This window comes from Anser anser (assembly GCF_964211835.1).
Source record: "Anser anser genome assembly, chromosome: 1".
Lineage (NCBI taxonomy): Eukaryota > Metazoa > Chordata > Aves > Anseriformes > Anatidae > Anser > Anser anser.
The window spans coordinates 29,833,743-29,846,365 of record NC_139720.1 but is presented as its reverse complement, the minus strand read 5'-3'; the positions used below and the strand labels follow the sequence as shown (position 1 = coordinate 29,846,365).

General features: G+C 36.7%; 1 protein-coding gene and 1 long non-coding RNA gene across 8 annotated transcripts in view; both read right to left on the bottom strand.

Moving 5' to 3' along the window:
* The window catches only part of IMMP2L (inner mitochondrial membrane peptidase subunit 2), a 464,509-nt gene that overhangs the window by 421,906 nt on the left and 29,980 nt on the right, over positions 1-12,623 (bottom strand). The window lies entirely within an intron of this gene.
* LOC310882345 overlaps positions 1-12,623 on the bottom strand; it is a 108,444-nt gene that overhangs the window by 82,587 nt on the left and 13,234 nt on the right. For both annotated transcript variants that reach the window (XR_014572898.1, XR_014572899.1), the window contains exon 1: positions 1-12,623. This exon is cut by the window's left edge and continues 30,759 nt beyond it; it is cut by the window's right edge and continues 13,234 nt beyond it. This is a non-coding gene — a long non-coding RNA (uncharacterized lncRNA).

Sequence of the window (12,623 nt, the reverse complement as noted above, 5' to 3'; positions counted from 1 at the left end):
CAGTTGTGTCCATGATTGCTACTCTAATTTCCATTTTGGGTTATGCAAAACACAACAATCAACAGCAGTTGTGAAGTTTGCTGCCAGAAGTAAGGAAACAAAACCCAGTTTTCTCCTGAGTTTTAAATATGTAATGAGAGTGAAGATCTCTAGAAAGCCTGCTATTTCCACCTATTAAGATTTAAATGCTCAAAAGGCATCACCTGATCCATGTTAAGTTGTTTCTGTACTGCAAATGAGTTCCCTTCTAAAATGCTGAATTTCCACATTTGTGCTAGAACATAATATGAGGCTGCAACTTACAACTCCCTAAGGGAATGATGTCAATTGGCATTTTAAAAATGAATTCAATGACCTACAATAATACGAGTTTCATATGCACAGTATTTCTCAGTAGGCAACATGGGAAGTTCAGAACTCGTTTAGAGAGCCCAAGCTTTATAAAGGCAAGCAAAAATATTCTTGAACCATTTCCCTTAGCTTAATAGGTGTCTTACGGTGAATGACTGACTGTAATATCAAAAGAAGGAAAAACTGATGATATGAAAGGGATCTGCAAGCAGTAGGGTTAATATTCAAAACAAGAGGGAAAGAGGAAAAAAATCCAGGCAGCGTATGCCCATTTGGCTCCATTATTGACCTGATAAGACATTCAAAGCTTGTGGAAATTTTGCAAATCTTCAACCTGTAGAATGGTAGGTCTCGTATGTGCTCACACAGCTCAGTTTTAGTCACTACAAAGAAAATCTGCAACCATAAGAAAGTCTTTGGGACAGAAGGCCCCATCTAAAAAAAAGTTTAATATCCAGTTCTGCCAGCGCTCCCTCCTTCTGGTGTTACATCCTACAAATATGTAGAGGCAGCACTCCACTGAATGGCCTATGTAGATGAACCAAGCAGAAAGGGTTGCCTATTGTTTCCCATTTTTTTTTGCTGTAGTAAGTACAAGGTGTCTTTAGAAACAGCTTTTTCAAGTGATTCCCGCTGTTTCACGAAGGATTTCACACTATGCCCATGACTTTCGTTTATCAATAAGACAAGGTTAGAGTGGGAGGGAGTTAAGGTTTAGCTATAAATATATGAAACTGAACACTTTCTAAGCAAGGACAAAATACTGATACAATTACAATGCATCTAAATACTGGAATGTTCAATATTCTCAACATTTACGATGAAACTAAAACATGATAATCCTATGAAGACAGAAGCAGAGTAGCCACTATGAAAAGCTTAAAAAGGTTTGATTTTGAACTCTGAAACCCTGCTTATAAAGCCACTCCTAAACATCTGAATCACGCAGACAAAGACCAATGCTTTTTATTATAAAAACATAATAACTAAATCTGAACAGACTATCTATGTTAAATGAAGTACCAACAAAAGCAACCTGAAAGTAGTGATTAATTCCATGAAAGGAGAATACATGTTGTCGACTTTCATGTTTTATCAGAGAGCTTGAGGAAGCAAACAGTTCAGAAAGTACTTCACATGTCCTTCAAGACATTTGTCCTTCAAGAAGAATCAACAGTAACAAAAATATTTTAAATGATAGAAAATATTTTTAATTCCTATACATCATTTATTAACTATGCATACATATCACCAGACAAATATAACACTTTCTTCCTCAAGGAGATAAGTACAAAGCTTCCCCACACAAACAGCATCCTCCACTTTTTTCCCTACTATTCATATAGTTTTCAACCAAAGAGCCTTTGCCATTACACACCATATCTCTACATGACACCAGTTTTCATTTTGTCAAATATATAACACTGGATTAATATTTTAAAGAAATTAACATTCACAGTAGCATTAAAATATTTAAATGGAATACATTACTTCAAATGCAGTAAAAAGTACAGCAAAATGGCCACTATCATAGAAAAAAGAGCTTAACCCAAAAAATAATAACACAGTAAGACAGGAAAAAATACAAAGGAATTCATTTCCTAAGAATAGAATTTTTTTTATAATGTTCTTTACTTAACAGTCCAGTTCTGGCTATACAGACTATTTCACTCAAGAAGAGTAGTACTGTATCAGCCATAACATTTGTTTCAGCACAGTTACTGTCACTTTCTGTTTTATAGGCAGTCACACTAACATAAGTATTTTCAGAAATATGAACGGATCCTTTTTGAGCAACTAGCACGGAAAATTAAAATAGGATATGGTCAGGTGCAGCATCTCACTACATCACAGACTCCCCGGCAGTAGGCTTGAACTTTAGTAACACTTGCGATTTTAACATTTCCTCTACTCTCCTATTAAAAAAAATATATAAATCACAGCACTATGTAACACCAATCGGGAACTCATACAAGATTATGTGATCTTCATTAATGAAAACACTCAAAATGTCTAGTTAAGTCTCTGCACAGTTAGATCTAACATTAGCTCTGCTTTAACCAGGTGTTTGGACCATGTAACTCAAAAGTTACAGAATTATAACTATAGTAAAGAACTAAACTATTTTATGATTATCGGAAGAAAACAGTAAGGAAGACAGACACTTAAGAACAAGAGAGAGTGAAAAATTGAAGTGCTGTAACTAAAGGCCAGTAACAAGTCAAGACAAGTGTTAGACTGATGAATGGTAGGAAGAAAATGCATGTAACTCCACAGGGCCTGATGGGATTCACCCCAGAGTGCTCAGAGAGCTGGCTGATATCACCACGGGACCTCTCTCAGATTATTTTTCAGTGGTCTTGGGAATCTGGAGAGGTCCCGGTTGACTGAAAGCTGGCAAATGTGGTCCGAATGTTCAAGAATGGCAAAAAAGAAAGAAGATCCTGGCAACAACAAGCCTGTCAGTCTCAAGTCAGTGCCTGGTAAAATTATGGAGAAGATTATTCTGGGAGTTATTAAAAAACACCTAAAGGACAACACAGACATTGGTCAGAGCCCACATGGGTTCACTAGGGAGGGTTACATCTAACAAACTTACTTTCCTTCTACAAGATCACCCACCTAGTTGTCCCACCTAGTTGTCCAAAGGAAGCCAGTCAATGTAGTATTTCTGGATTTCAGTAAAAGTTTTGAGGTCGAGGGAAGCGATTGTCCCACTCTACTCTGCGCTGGTGCGGCCTCACATTGAGTACTGTGTGCAGTTCTGGGCACCACAGTACAAAAAGGATGTGAAACTATTGGAGAGAGTCCAAAGGAGGGCTACAAAGATGGTAAAGAGTCTAGAGGGGAAGACACATGAGGAACGGCTGAAGTCACTTGGATTGTTCAGCCTGGAGAAGAGGAGGCTGAGGGGAGACCTCATGGCAGCCTGCAGCTCCCTCACGAGGGGAGCGGAGGGGCAGGCGCTGAGCTCTGCTCTCTGGGGACAGCGACAGGACCCGAGGGAACGGCATGGAGCTGGGACAGGGGAGGGTCAGGCTGGGGGTTAGGGAAAAGTTCTGCACCCAGAGGGTGGTCGGGCACTGGGACAGGCTCCCCAGGGCAGTGGTCACAGCACCGAGCCTGCCGGAGTTCAAGGAGGGTTTGGACAGTGCTCTCAGACATAGGGTCTGATTTTGTTGTTGTTTTGGGTGGCCCTTTGGGGACCCAGGAATTGGACTTGATGATCCTTGTGGGTCCCGTCCCACTCGGACATTCCAACTGGGATGTTCTATGATAAAATCAGAGAAGTATCTGGCATCTGTATGGGAGACGCTGGAATCCACGTGGTAAATTTTTAAAAATAAATTTCACTGATAACTACTATTTTGTTTTTGCTGGACCTGTAACTACGGATCAGTTAACAAGTTTCCAAACAGAGCCAGGTTGTCAGTGCAAGCTCTGGGCTGAAATTGCAGTAATGCTGCAACCCTCAAAAGAGAGGTTTTTGAAAGACTGCATATGAAACTGCAAAAAGTGAAAGAATTCCTTGAAGAATCTTTTATTCATTTTAAACTAATAAGTCAGACTTATAATTAAGGCACTTGGCAGATTTCATTATAACAGATCAGATATTAATTCAGTTCTGATATCCAAAGCTGCAGGGTGGAGGGCGAGGGGCAAGGAACTAACGGAAGATATGATTTCACACTTGGAAAAGAGTCGTATGTGACGTGGCAGGGCTGCAGAAATCACTCAGGACAAAAAGAAAATGCCCAGGAGAAAGAACAATACAAAGATACTTAGTTTGACTACAGACAAAAAGCAAAAACGTAAGAATACAAAGTAAAAACTTAGAAGAACCCTCACAAAGGAAATACTGCCAGAAACAGTATAAAACAAGAACCATATAAGATGTAGGGCCATGTATTGCATTTGCAAAACAATGTACAACTGCAGGTGATGCAGCCAAGAGCTGCCAACTCAGAGCAGCAGAAGAAAATAACATCTAGCAAGCATACATATGTACAGTGCATCAAAAAAGCACCAGATATAACAACACTGCGAATCCGCTCAGAGGAAATGCCTGCAAGATCTAACCTGAAAACAGACACTTCTTAGAAATAAAAGAAAGCTCTTGTGAATTTAGAGTGGGATTCAGACAATCTCTGATAAATGTTATTTCTGAAACCACTTTAAAAACATACCTAGAAAAATAAAAAACACTTATCAAAGCATTGAGATAAAAGAAGCTAAAATTTAGAGCTTAGAATAAAGAATTAATGTTAAGGCTTATGACTCTAAATTAAGATGGCTCAAACAGAACTAGGTAAGTGTTGCTTTTCCAGTGTCATGATGAACAAAGACATTACACGTAATTAAAAAAAAAAATAAAGCTTTAAATGTTGTTCAGTTAATACCAGTAGAGAAGAATACAGAAGTAAGAACTTGCATTGATACAGAATCAAAGAATGGTTTGAACTGAAAGAGATCATAAAGACCACCCAGTTCGCACCCCCCTGCCATGGGCAGGGACACCTCCCACTAGACCAGGTTGCCCAAAGCCCCATCCAGCCTGGCCTTGAGCACCTCCAGGGATGGGGCATCCACAGCTTCTCCGGGCAACCTGTGCCAGTGCCTCACAACTCTCCGACTGAAAAATTCCTTCCTAATGTCTAATACATCAAGATGGGATCAACCCTTTATTTTAAAAACACATTTCCCAAAAAAACTAGTGTGATACTTTCTACCACTTCCACCTCTAGAAAAGGAGGATAAATTGGGATGAAATGCATCAATATGAGTTGAAGGGTATGAGAAACTCCAGAAAAATTCCATCTTTTCCTTCCTGGAGAGTAGTGTAGTATCTCAGTTTTTAATTATAGCATGCAAGTAAGACTAAAGACTGCAACCCGTTCTTCCACTGGTCATCTCTTCAAATCTAGGCTTGGTTGTCCTGACACGTCTTCACTTCAGGTAATGGTGAGCTGAGAAGGAACTCAAATTTAGGAACTCCTTGACCGTTCTGAAAAGTAGTTTGCCTAAAAGTAGGAAAACAGTAGCATCACCTTTCTTCTCAGTAACCGGGATGCCCTCTTCCAACAGAGCTAATTCTTTGGTTCTGTTTTGTTTATTTTTAATTCGATTTGCTGATTATCATCAGTATTTTTTCCCTACAGAAATGAAAGATTTTGCATGTGTAAAGATATGATGTTTAGTACTAGGAACTTCTATACCTGCAATTGTTTCCCAACTGAAATATGTCTCTTCCAGGTATAAAAAAACCTTCCCATGTAGTCATCCGAGTAGAAGGATGAAAGCTGAATCTTCCTTCCTTCTCAATGCTGAAATTCTTGGGGACATCCTAAATCCTGGGTCACAGAATAATACCAGACATCTGAGGCAAAGTGTCACATTTCTTTTCATTGTCATCATCTTTGTGTGTCACATCAGTGTCACATGATCAAAGAGCTAATGGGACTACATTCCCATAAACGGTTCTTTTGACTGTTGCTTAGAAGTGTATTTGAATCACAGCATAATAGTGCCTGTCCTGCCTTATAAATACTCCTGTCAACCACTGGTTGGTGAGCCTGAGCTAACAGATCCATCATACATAGCAACACAGATGGTGTGGCAAGAAAAATGCACAGAAAAGGCAGGAAAGTATGGATAGGACCAGAAAAGCATATGCATGGACCCAGTCAGACAGGTTTGTGTTACCTGAATATCTGAATTATTCAGCATATGATCCTGACTATCACCCACACTGAATTATTTGGTGAGTTTTCTGTGGCACATACCTCATCTTCCCAATTTCTTTAAAACACTACAATTTCTACAGTAAAATGTAAAAAAAAAAAAGACCATTTTTCAGAAGAAAAAATGATTGTTTATTTCTTCAGGAGTTACTACTTATCTTCAGAAAATTCATTATATATACAAAGACATGCACGTGTATTTCCAACAACATCCTAGAAATCTGTTGAGTTGAGTTCTGCAGCCACAGGTATCCTGAATAATTCTGAAAGCTACCAAGGAGAAGACTGTTGGAGACAGCTTTAACCCAGAAGCTATATCATCGTAAGTTGACAACAGCTTCCTTTATTTTAGAGTAGATATACAATTTCATTTACAGATGTACATAGCAGCAGAGCAATTAAATGAAAATTTCACATGTAAAACAAGAACTAGATGGATGTGGGGCCTTCCAGACAGCAACGAAGCTTTGACACTAAATGAGACTACACTTGAGAAATTATATTTACGGAAAAATGTTTCCTTTATAGACAAGAAGGATACACATTACTTCACGTGTCAACTGGAAGTTTATAGTAAATTGTTCTAAAGGAAAAAACAGGACCTGAAATCCTCCAGGATACAACTCCCTCAGATGAGGGATTATCCTAGTTCATTAAACTTTACACAGCACATTCTTCAGTGCAGAAGTAACACATAGAAAGAATAGAGGGAGGAAAAAAATAAGAGTGCATGGGGAACAGGGAAAAGAGAGAGAGGAAAAGGGGAGAGAGCAAACTTAAATTCTGAACCAGGATGTAATTCCAAATATAAATTACGTTGAAATCACACAGCGAAGTTTCCGTATTCTGTCAGCACAGGTTGCTTCTTTCCTCCTTTACTTGTTCTACAAGTATCATGAAAATGCTAAAACAGCAGCAGGTTTTCACAGCGAAATTAAGCAGACTTGCTTGGCTGCTTACCTGCTGATTAGGAGAAACTACTTTGGTTCGTAGAAGACGTTGCTCTGAGTCTTAGTGAACCAGCCTCCTTCCAAATTTCACAAAGACCCTTCGTGGCACATAGCCGATAAACAACCACTGTTTAATTTGTTTTTCCACATAAAGGTGTGTTGTTTTTTTTGTTGTTTTGTTTTTTAATCTTTTATGGTACTTATGAGCATATGAGTCTGCTAACTCATGCAATATTCACTTCAGTACTTAACACAAGCTAAAACCACAAAAGTATATCTTGATAGTATGTTATATTACCAGAACAGAGAGATAGCCAAAGCAGTCAAAAATATGGTATGTTTCTGACAACTGAAATCCAAGTAGCAGAAAGGATTAAAGATACTTTTTTCATTCAGAAAAGTATTTTTCCATATCTATATGCAAATCTATAATAAAAAAACACATTTTGGATACATTGTAAATGTTGCATATACGTTTTCATATAGAGACTCCAGTTTCCATTTATTAGACTTTAAACTGAAATGTGTCTTATTTAGCAGGAAATCAATTCTTGCCTTTAATTCTATCAAAGTATGAGTTGTCTGCCTAGAAAGCAATACATCAACTGTAAATTTATGGCTCAGTATGGATACCAGCCCACAGCTAAAAATTTGCAGATCTATATAACCAAGCACATTAAACAGTCCTCCTGGGTAACGTATAATCAGAAGTAACTCTCATAATTCAGCACACACTATGGGAAGAGCTATTACGACCACGTCTGTTCACCTTTTTTGGTCCAATCCATTTTCGAAAGAAGCTGCGCATATTGTCAACATAATGAATGAAATCACAAGACTCCTCATAAATTTTAAATGGCCTAAGGGCTTTCTTCACCTTCATGTGAAATCTGAGTACTGTATGCTTAAACTGAAGTGTTTTATTTTTAAAATTAAATTACACATTTTGATGAATGTGCCCTTTTATTGGCTACATCAGCATTCTGCAGAATGCCTCAAAGTGAAAAGATTCAGCAATATTATAGCTGCGTTTTCTTAGATTAGTCCTCTTTTACTGTATAATCTCTTCAAACTGCACTGTTTTTCTTTAGAGTAGAAACTCTTCCCATATATCTTCCATCATGCCTTAGAGATTCTGTATTTATTTTAGTATGAAGAACACTACAAAAAGAAAATATATTTTTAAACGTACCATGAAATTCCTTAAGGAAGGGTTTTTGAGACCATTCTAAAAAAATAATATCCGAATTCTAGTAACAGAGAAGGAGCATCACTTCATTGTAAATACAGGATAAGAATACTGCACATCGTCTGTTCTGTCAAATATAGTAACACTGAATATATTTTTTTCTTGGTAAAGCAAATGTTCCCTAGAATAATCCTTTTATAGAAAGAAGCTCTGCTGGGCTATTTTTATAACTGAACTAGAAAGCAACCAAGCGAGTATGTTAGTGTTGGTCAGTTTGGTATATTTAGTAAAACAAAATCTTTGTTCCTATTATAAAACAGTATTCATTATTGTGATGACATCCATTCAACAGTAAAAGTAGTGAAAATACTTGAAAGCTTGTGCATTTTTAAGGCTAAACCAGTAACTGTGAAAAAGAAGCACGCTGTATGACAAGCAGTACAAAACCAGATTTACTTAAGTTTAAAGACTACCATTTTCTTCAATACACCTTGCTGCTCTCCCTAAACCATTACTGTTTACACTAACTTTAATGCACAGCAGCAAAATCTCTGTCAAGTAGTTTTAAGCTGAATAAAACACCAACCCCTTACAACCCTTTACCATATTTAATAGAACAAAAGCCTTATGCAAATCCATGAAGCGTCTCTATAAATCTTCATAAATACTTATCAGTAATTTCATGAAGGTTTTTCAAGTTTCTTGCCTCAATTAGCCTTCAATTTATCATTTCTTATGTTTTCATGTCTAAAAGCTTTTGTTTAGAAGACCAGAGACCAGTACTGCCCGTTATTTTCAGTAAAGCTTATGAAATAGAAAAAGGTATAAAACAGTGCTTAGCAGATTTACAACCAGGTTGCTTATTAACAGAGACAGGTAGCCTAAGGAAAGACAGGCCTAGGAAAGAAACACGAAGAAATTAAAAGGTATTATCTGCTCCAACAGATTCAGAGTTAATTGATTATCCTAATAACCTCACTCACTTCTGTAATTGTTCCATAAAGCACACTAAATGCGAGTATCAGTAAAGGAACTAAGGATCTGAAGTTCCCATTACAGTCAATCCCATCAATGGAGCCTGAATTTTGACATCCAACTGCTAATGTGTCTATTTAAGTAGAGCTGAATCTCTGTCATACTAATACACCCGGTGTTAATGCAGTACACTATTATTTAAGGATGGAGTCTGTGCCTGTCCAGTGGCCAAATATCTGTGGAAAAGTTCAAAAGCCTAAACACTAAGTATATATATTTTTAAATGAAAATATTTATTTCAACTCATCATCCCTGTGAGAACTTCAGTATTCTCCTCTAAACCGTTGTCATAAAACACTGCGTGAAAATCCTCTTAGATCAATGCAGTGAGAATCTAATTAAATCAAGTTACTGAACTGTATCAATAAACAGTGGTTTTAATTCTGTCAACTTAGTATCACTAATGCCATCCATAAATTTTGTCATGTTTACAAAGAAACCATGAAAAAGTCACAGTTTAGCTACATAATAAGTTATGCTCTCTTGTGTGACTTTAATGGGCTCTGCTAGGATAACAGCAGCTAGCCAATTTAAAATTTTCAGGCTTCATTTTGTCAGCATCTGTGATCCAAGGGGTCATCCATTAAGTTATGACTTTTTCATTCTGTGTGGTTTAACTGCCAGTGAGAAAGGAAGGAAAAAAATATTGATGCAAATACAAGAAAAATAAGGAAGACCCCCAATATCAGTTAATTAGCTGCAAGTGTAACTCACAGGATGAAAATATACTGCAACATTTGACATACTCAGCTACTATTATAATCTCAAACAGATACTCCAAGATGTGTACAGTGAAGAGCAAGAGGCATTACGATGAAATTAAAGATGTGATGTAGAAAAATATTATTTCAGGGTAAGTAAATTCTGCATAAAGAATCTATACAATTGTTTGGTGAAAAAAAAATCAAGTAATTTCAATACTATTAGGGCATCTAGTTTAGGAACAGCAGTGGAAAATCCATTTAGAACAATGGTTTTACTCTAAATTAAAATCCATGATATTTATTTGGCCCATTAATCAAAGTAAAATGTCTAAGGATAATTAATAAAAATTCATTTTTGGAAGTACTCATTTTTCTCCATTAACTACAGAGAAATTCTGGTGAGTCTTGATTTACAGCATCTAACTACGAAAACAATAAAGATGATTGAAGGAAGTCTAATGCAGAACCCCCGTCCTTGAGGGAACAAACAAATCTATGTGGAGCTTCTTAAACAATGAAACTCTTGTCCAAAAGCAGCATCCTTAGGCATGACAAAATATAAAGAAGAATAAAATAATAGCCTAGAGGCTTCGTTCTTAAGGCTTAATTAGAGATTTATAAAATGAAAAAAGGAAAAAAAGTCAAAATACGCCACAAAGAGAGGAGACAGATTTGCGTATGAGACAAACTAACAGATGAACTAGTCTGTTGCAAGCACTGAAACAAAGTATCGATGTAACCTATTTATTTAAGGACTAGACAAAGGCATAGACAAAAAAATAAAAAAAATAAGATCAGAAGTAAAATTCCTTCTCTAGAATCTCAATTCAGTAGAGATTCTCCATCAAAATTCCACTGGGAACAACAAAAACAGAAGCATCTCAAGGTGTCAATCATGTACCTTTGTTCTCCACCACAGGTCTGTTCTCATCTTCCTTGTTTTCTCTCTCATGTTTCTGGATTTGTTATTAGGACAGGTTGAAAGTAGTGACACTGACATCCCAAGATTTATCCACTCAAATGGAGTGGAGAGTTGAAAATTGTCCCATAGCACAACACCTATGGCTTGGGCAGGACCTTAGACCCAGACACAATCTGATCATCAGAAACCATGACCTACAGACAAAACCCAAATATATGCTTCTAGAGCACCCTTCTATATAATCTCTTAATCACATTTGTTGCTGTGCTACAAGTTTGCTTCAGTTTATTAGTATCCTCCCGCATATAACAATCCTAACTGAGATAGCCAGAAAGCTTTATAGAGAAATCTCATTTGCCTGTAAATACGTATCAGAATTAGTTTTGTTTTAAACGGACCCTAAATTGAAACATCCCTCACATATCTTTCCTGCTCATTACTAAGAAAACGAATAATTCCATATCTGACCAGCAGCTTGCCATTCTGGGTGGAGGCCCTTTAGTTGCTGCATGCACCTTCAGTACAATAGAAAACCAGGGATATTATTTTCAAATAAAACACTGTCATTCTAGGATATAAAAATTGTATATAATATAGAACAAAAGAGTGTAGATATCCTTTTTGTTTTGATTTTTTTTAAAAAACTGCAAAATAAATTAATTTAACATATTCTGTTTTACTGGAAGTCTGATTTTCTGAACTGCTTTAAAATATATAGTAGATTTTGACCCTAAGGATAAAAAGTTGAGGAGTAATCTTCTGGGCTGTAAATTGGAAGAGCAAGGAGGGGATTACAGTCTCTCTTCTCCCAGGCAACATGAGCTTCATACACTCAAAGAATTATGACAACAGGGATTCCAAATCCTTTCACAGTCTGGATTCTCAACAGCACCAAACATCACTTCTGTTCCAAATCACACAAGGAAAAGAGAAAATGACCAACTTTCAAAAAACAACATACACCTTTACGAACTTCCGGAGTAGACATGAGTGATATGTTCCATTCATCCTGCTACTGAATGCCTGCTGTTCCAAAATATGACCTCTGTTTGCCCACAATGAATACTTCACAAACAGATTATACAATATGAAATTAGACAACTATTACATACATATAATGAGCACTATTAAATTAGTATGCAAGCCTCTTATTTGCCAGCAAGAATATGATCAATACTTTTATTTTTTAAGCAAATCTCACCAATTACCACCCTTTCATACTTTTGCTCTTACAGTTCACAAATTCCTAGTGTGGCTCATTTACTTCCAAAGGTAAAGATCACTTTGAATATCAGCCATTATACCAGTCTACATTTGTTCATCTTTATACTTGGATTAAACTTAGACAGCAATTTCCAAAATCACCTTATTCTTAGAAGGCACATGGGAGACCTATCAGGAATTTATGAATACAGGAATCATAAAACTGTTGTTGTGTTCAAGGTTCATGTTTGTGTGTGTTGTTGTTGGTTTTTTTTTCTAAATGAAATCTCATGACATGAACCTCATGACAAAAACAGTATTGATCTGTTTTATTTGTTCACTTTGTCAGCTGCAAGTATGAGACTAAGAGAAAAACATCAGTACCTTTTCTGAGCCCATTCCGGTATCAGTGACATTAGTATTAACATATCATAAAGTAAAAATATAACTGGTAGATTAGATACCAAAACGGATTATTTCTAGCCTGGAGTAATGCTTTGTGCTAATAAGACTAAATGCTCTGCACAT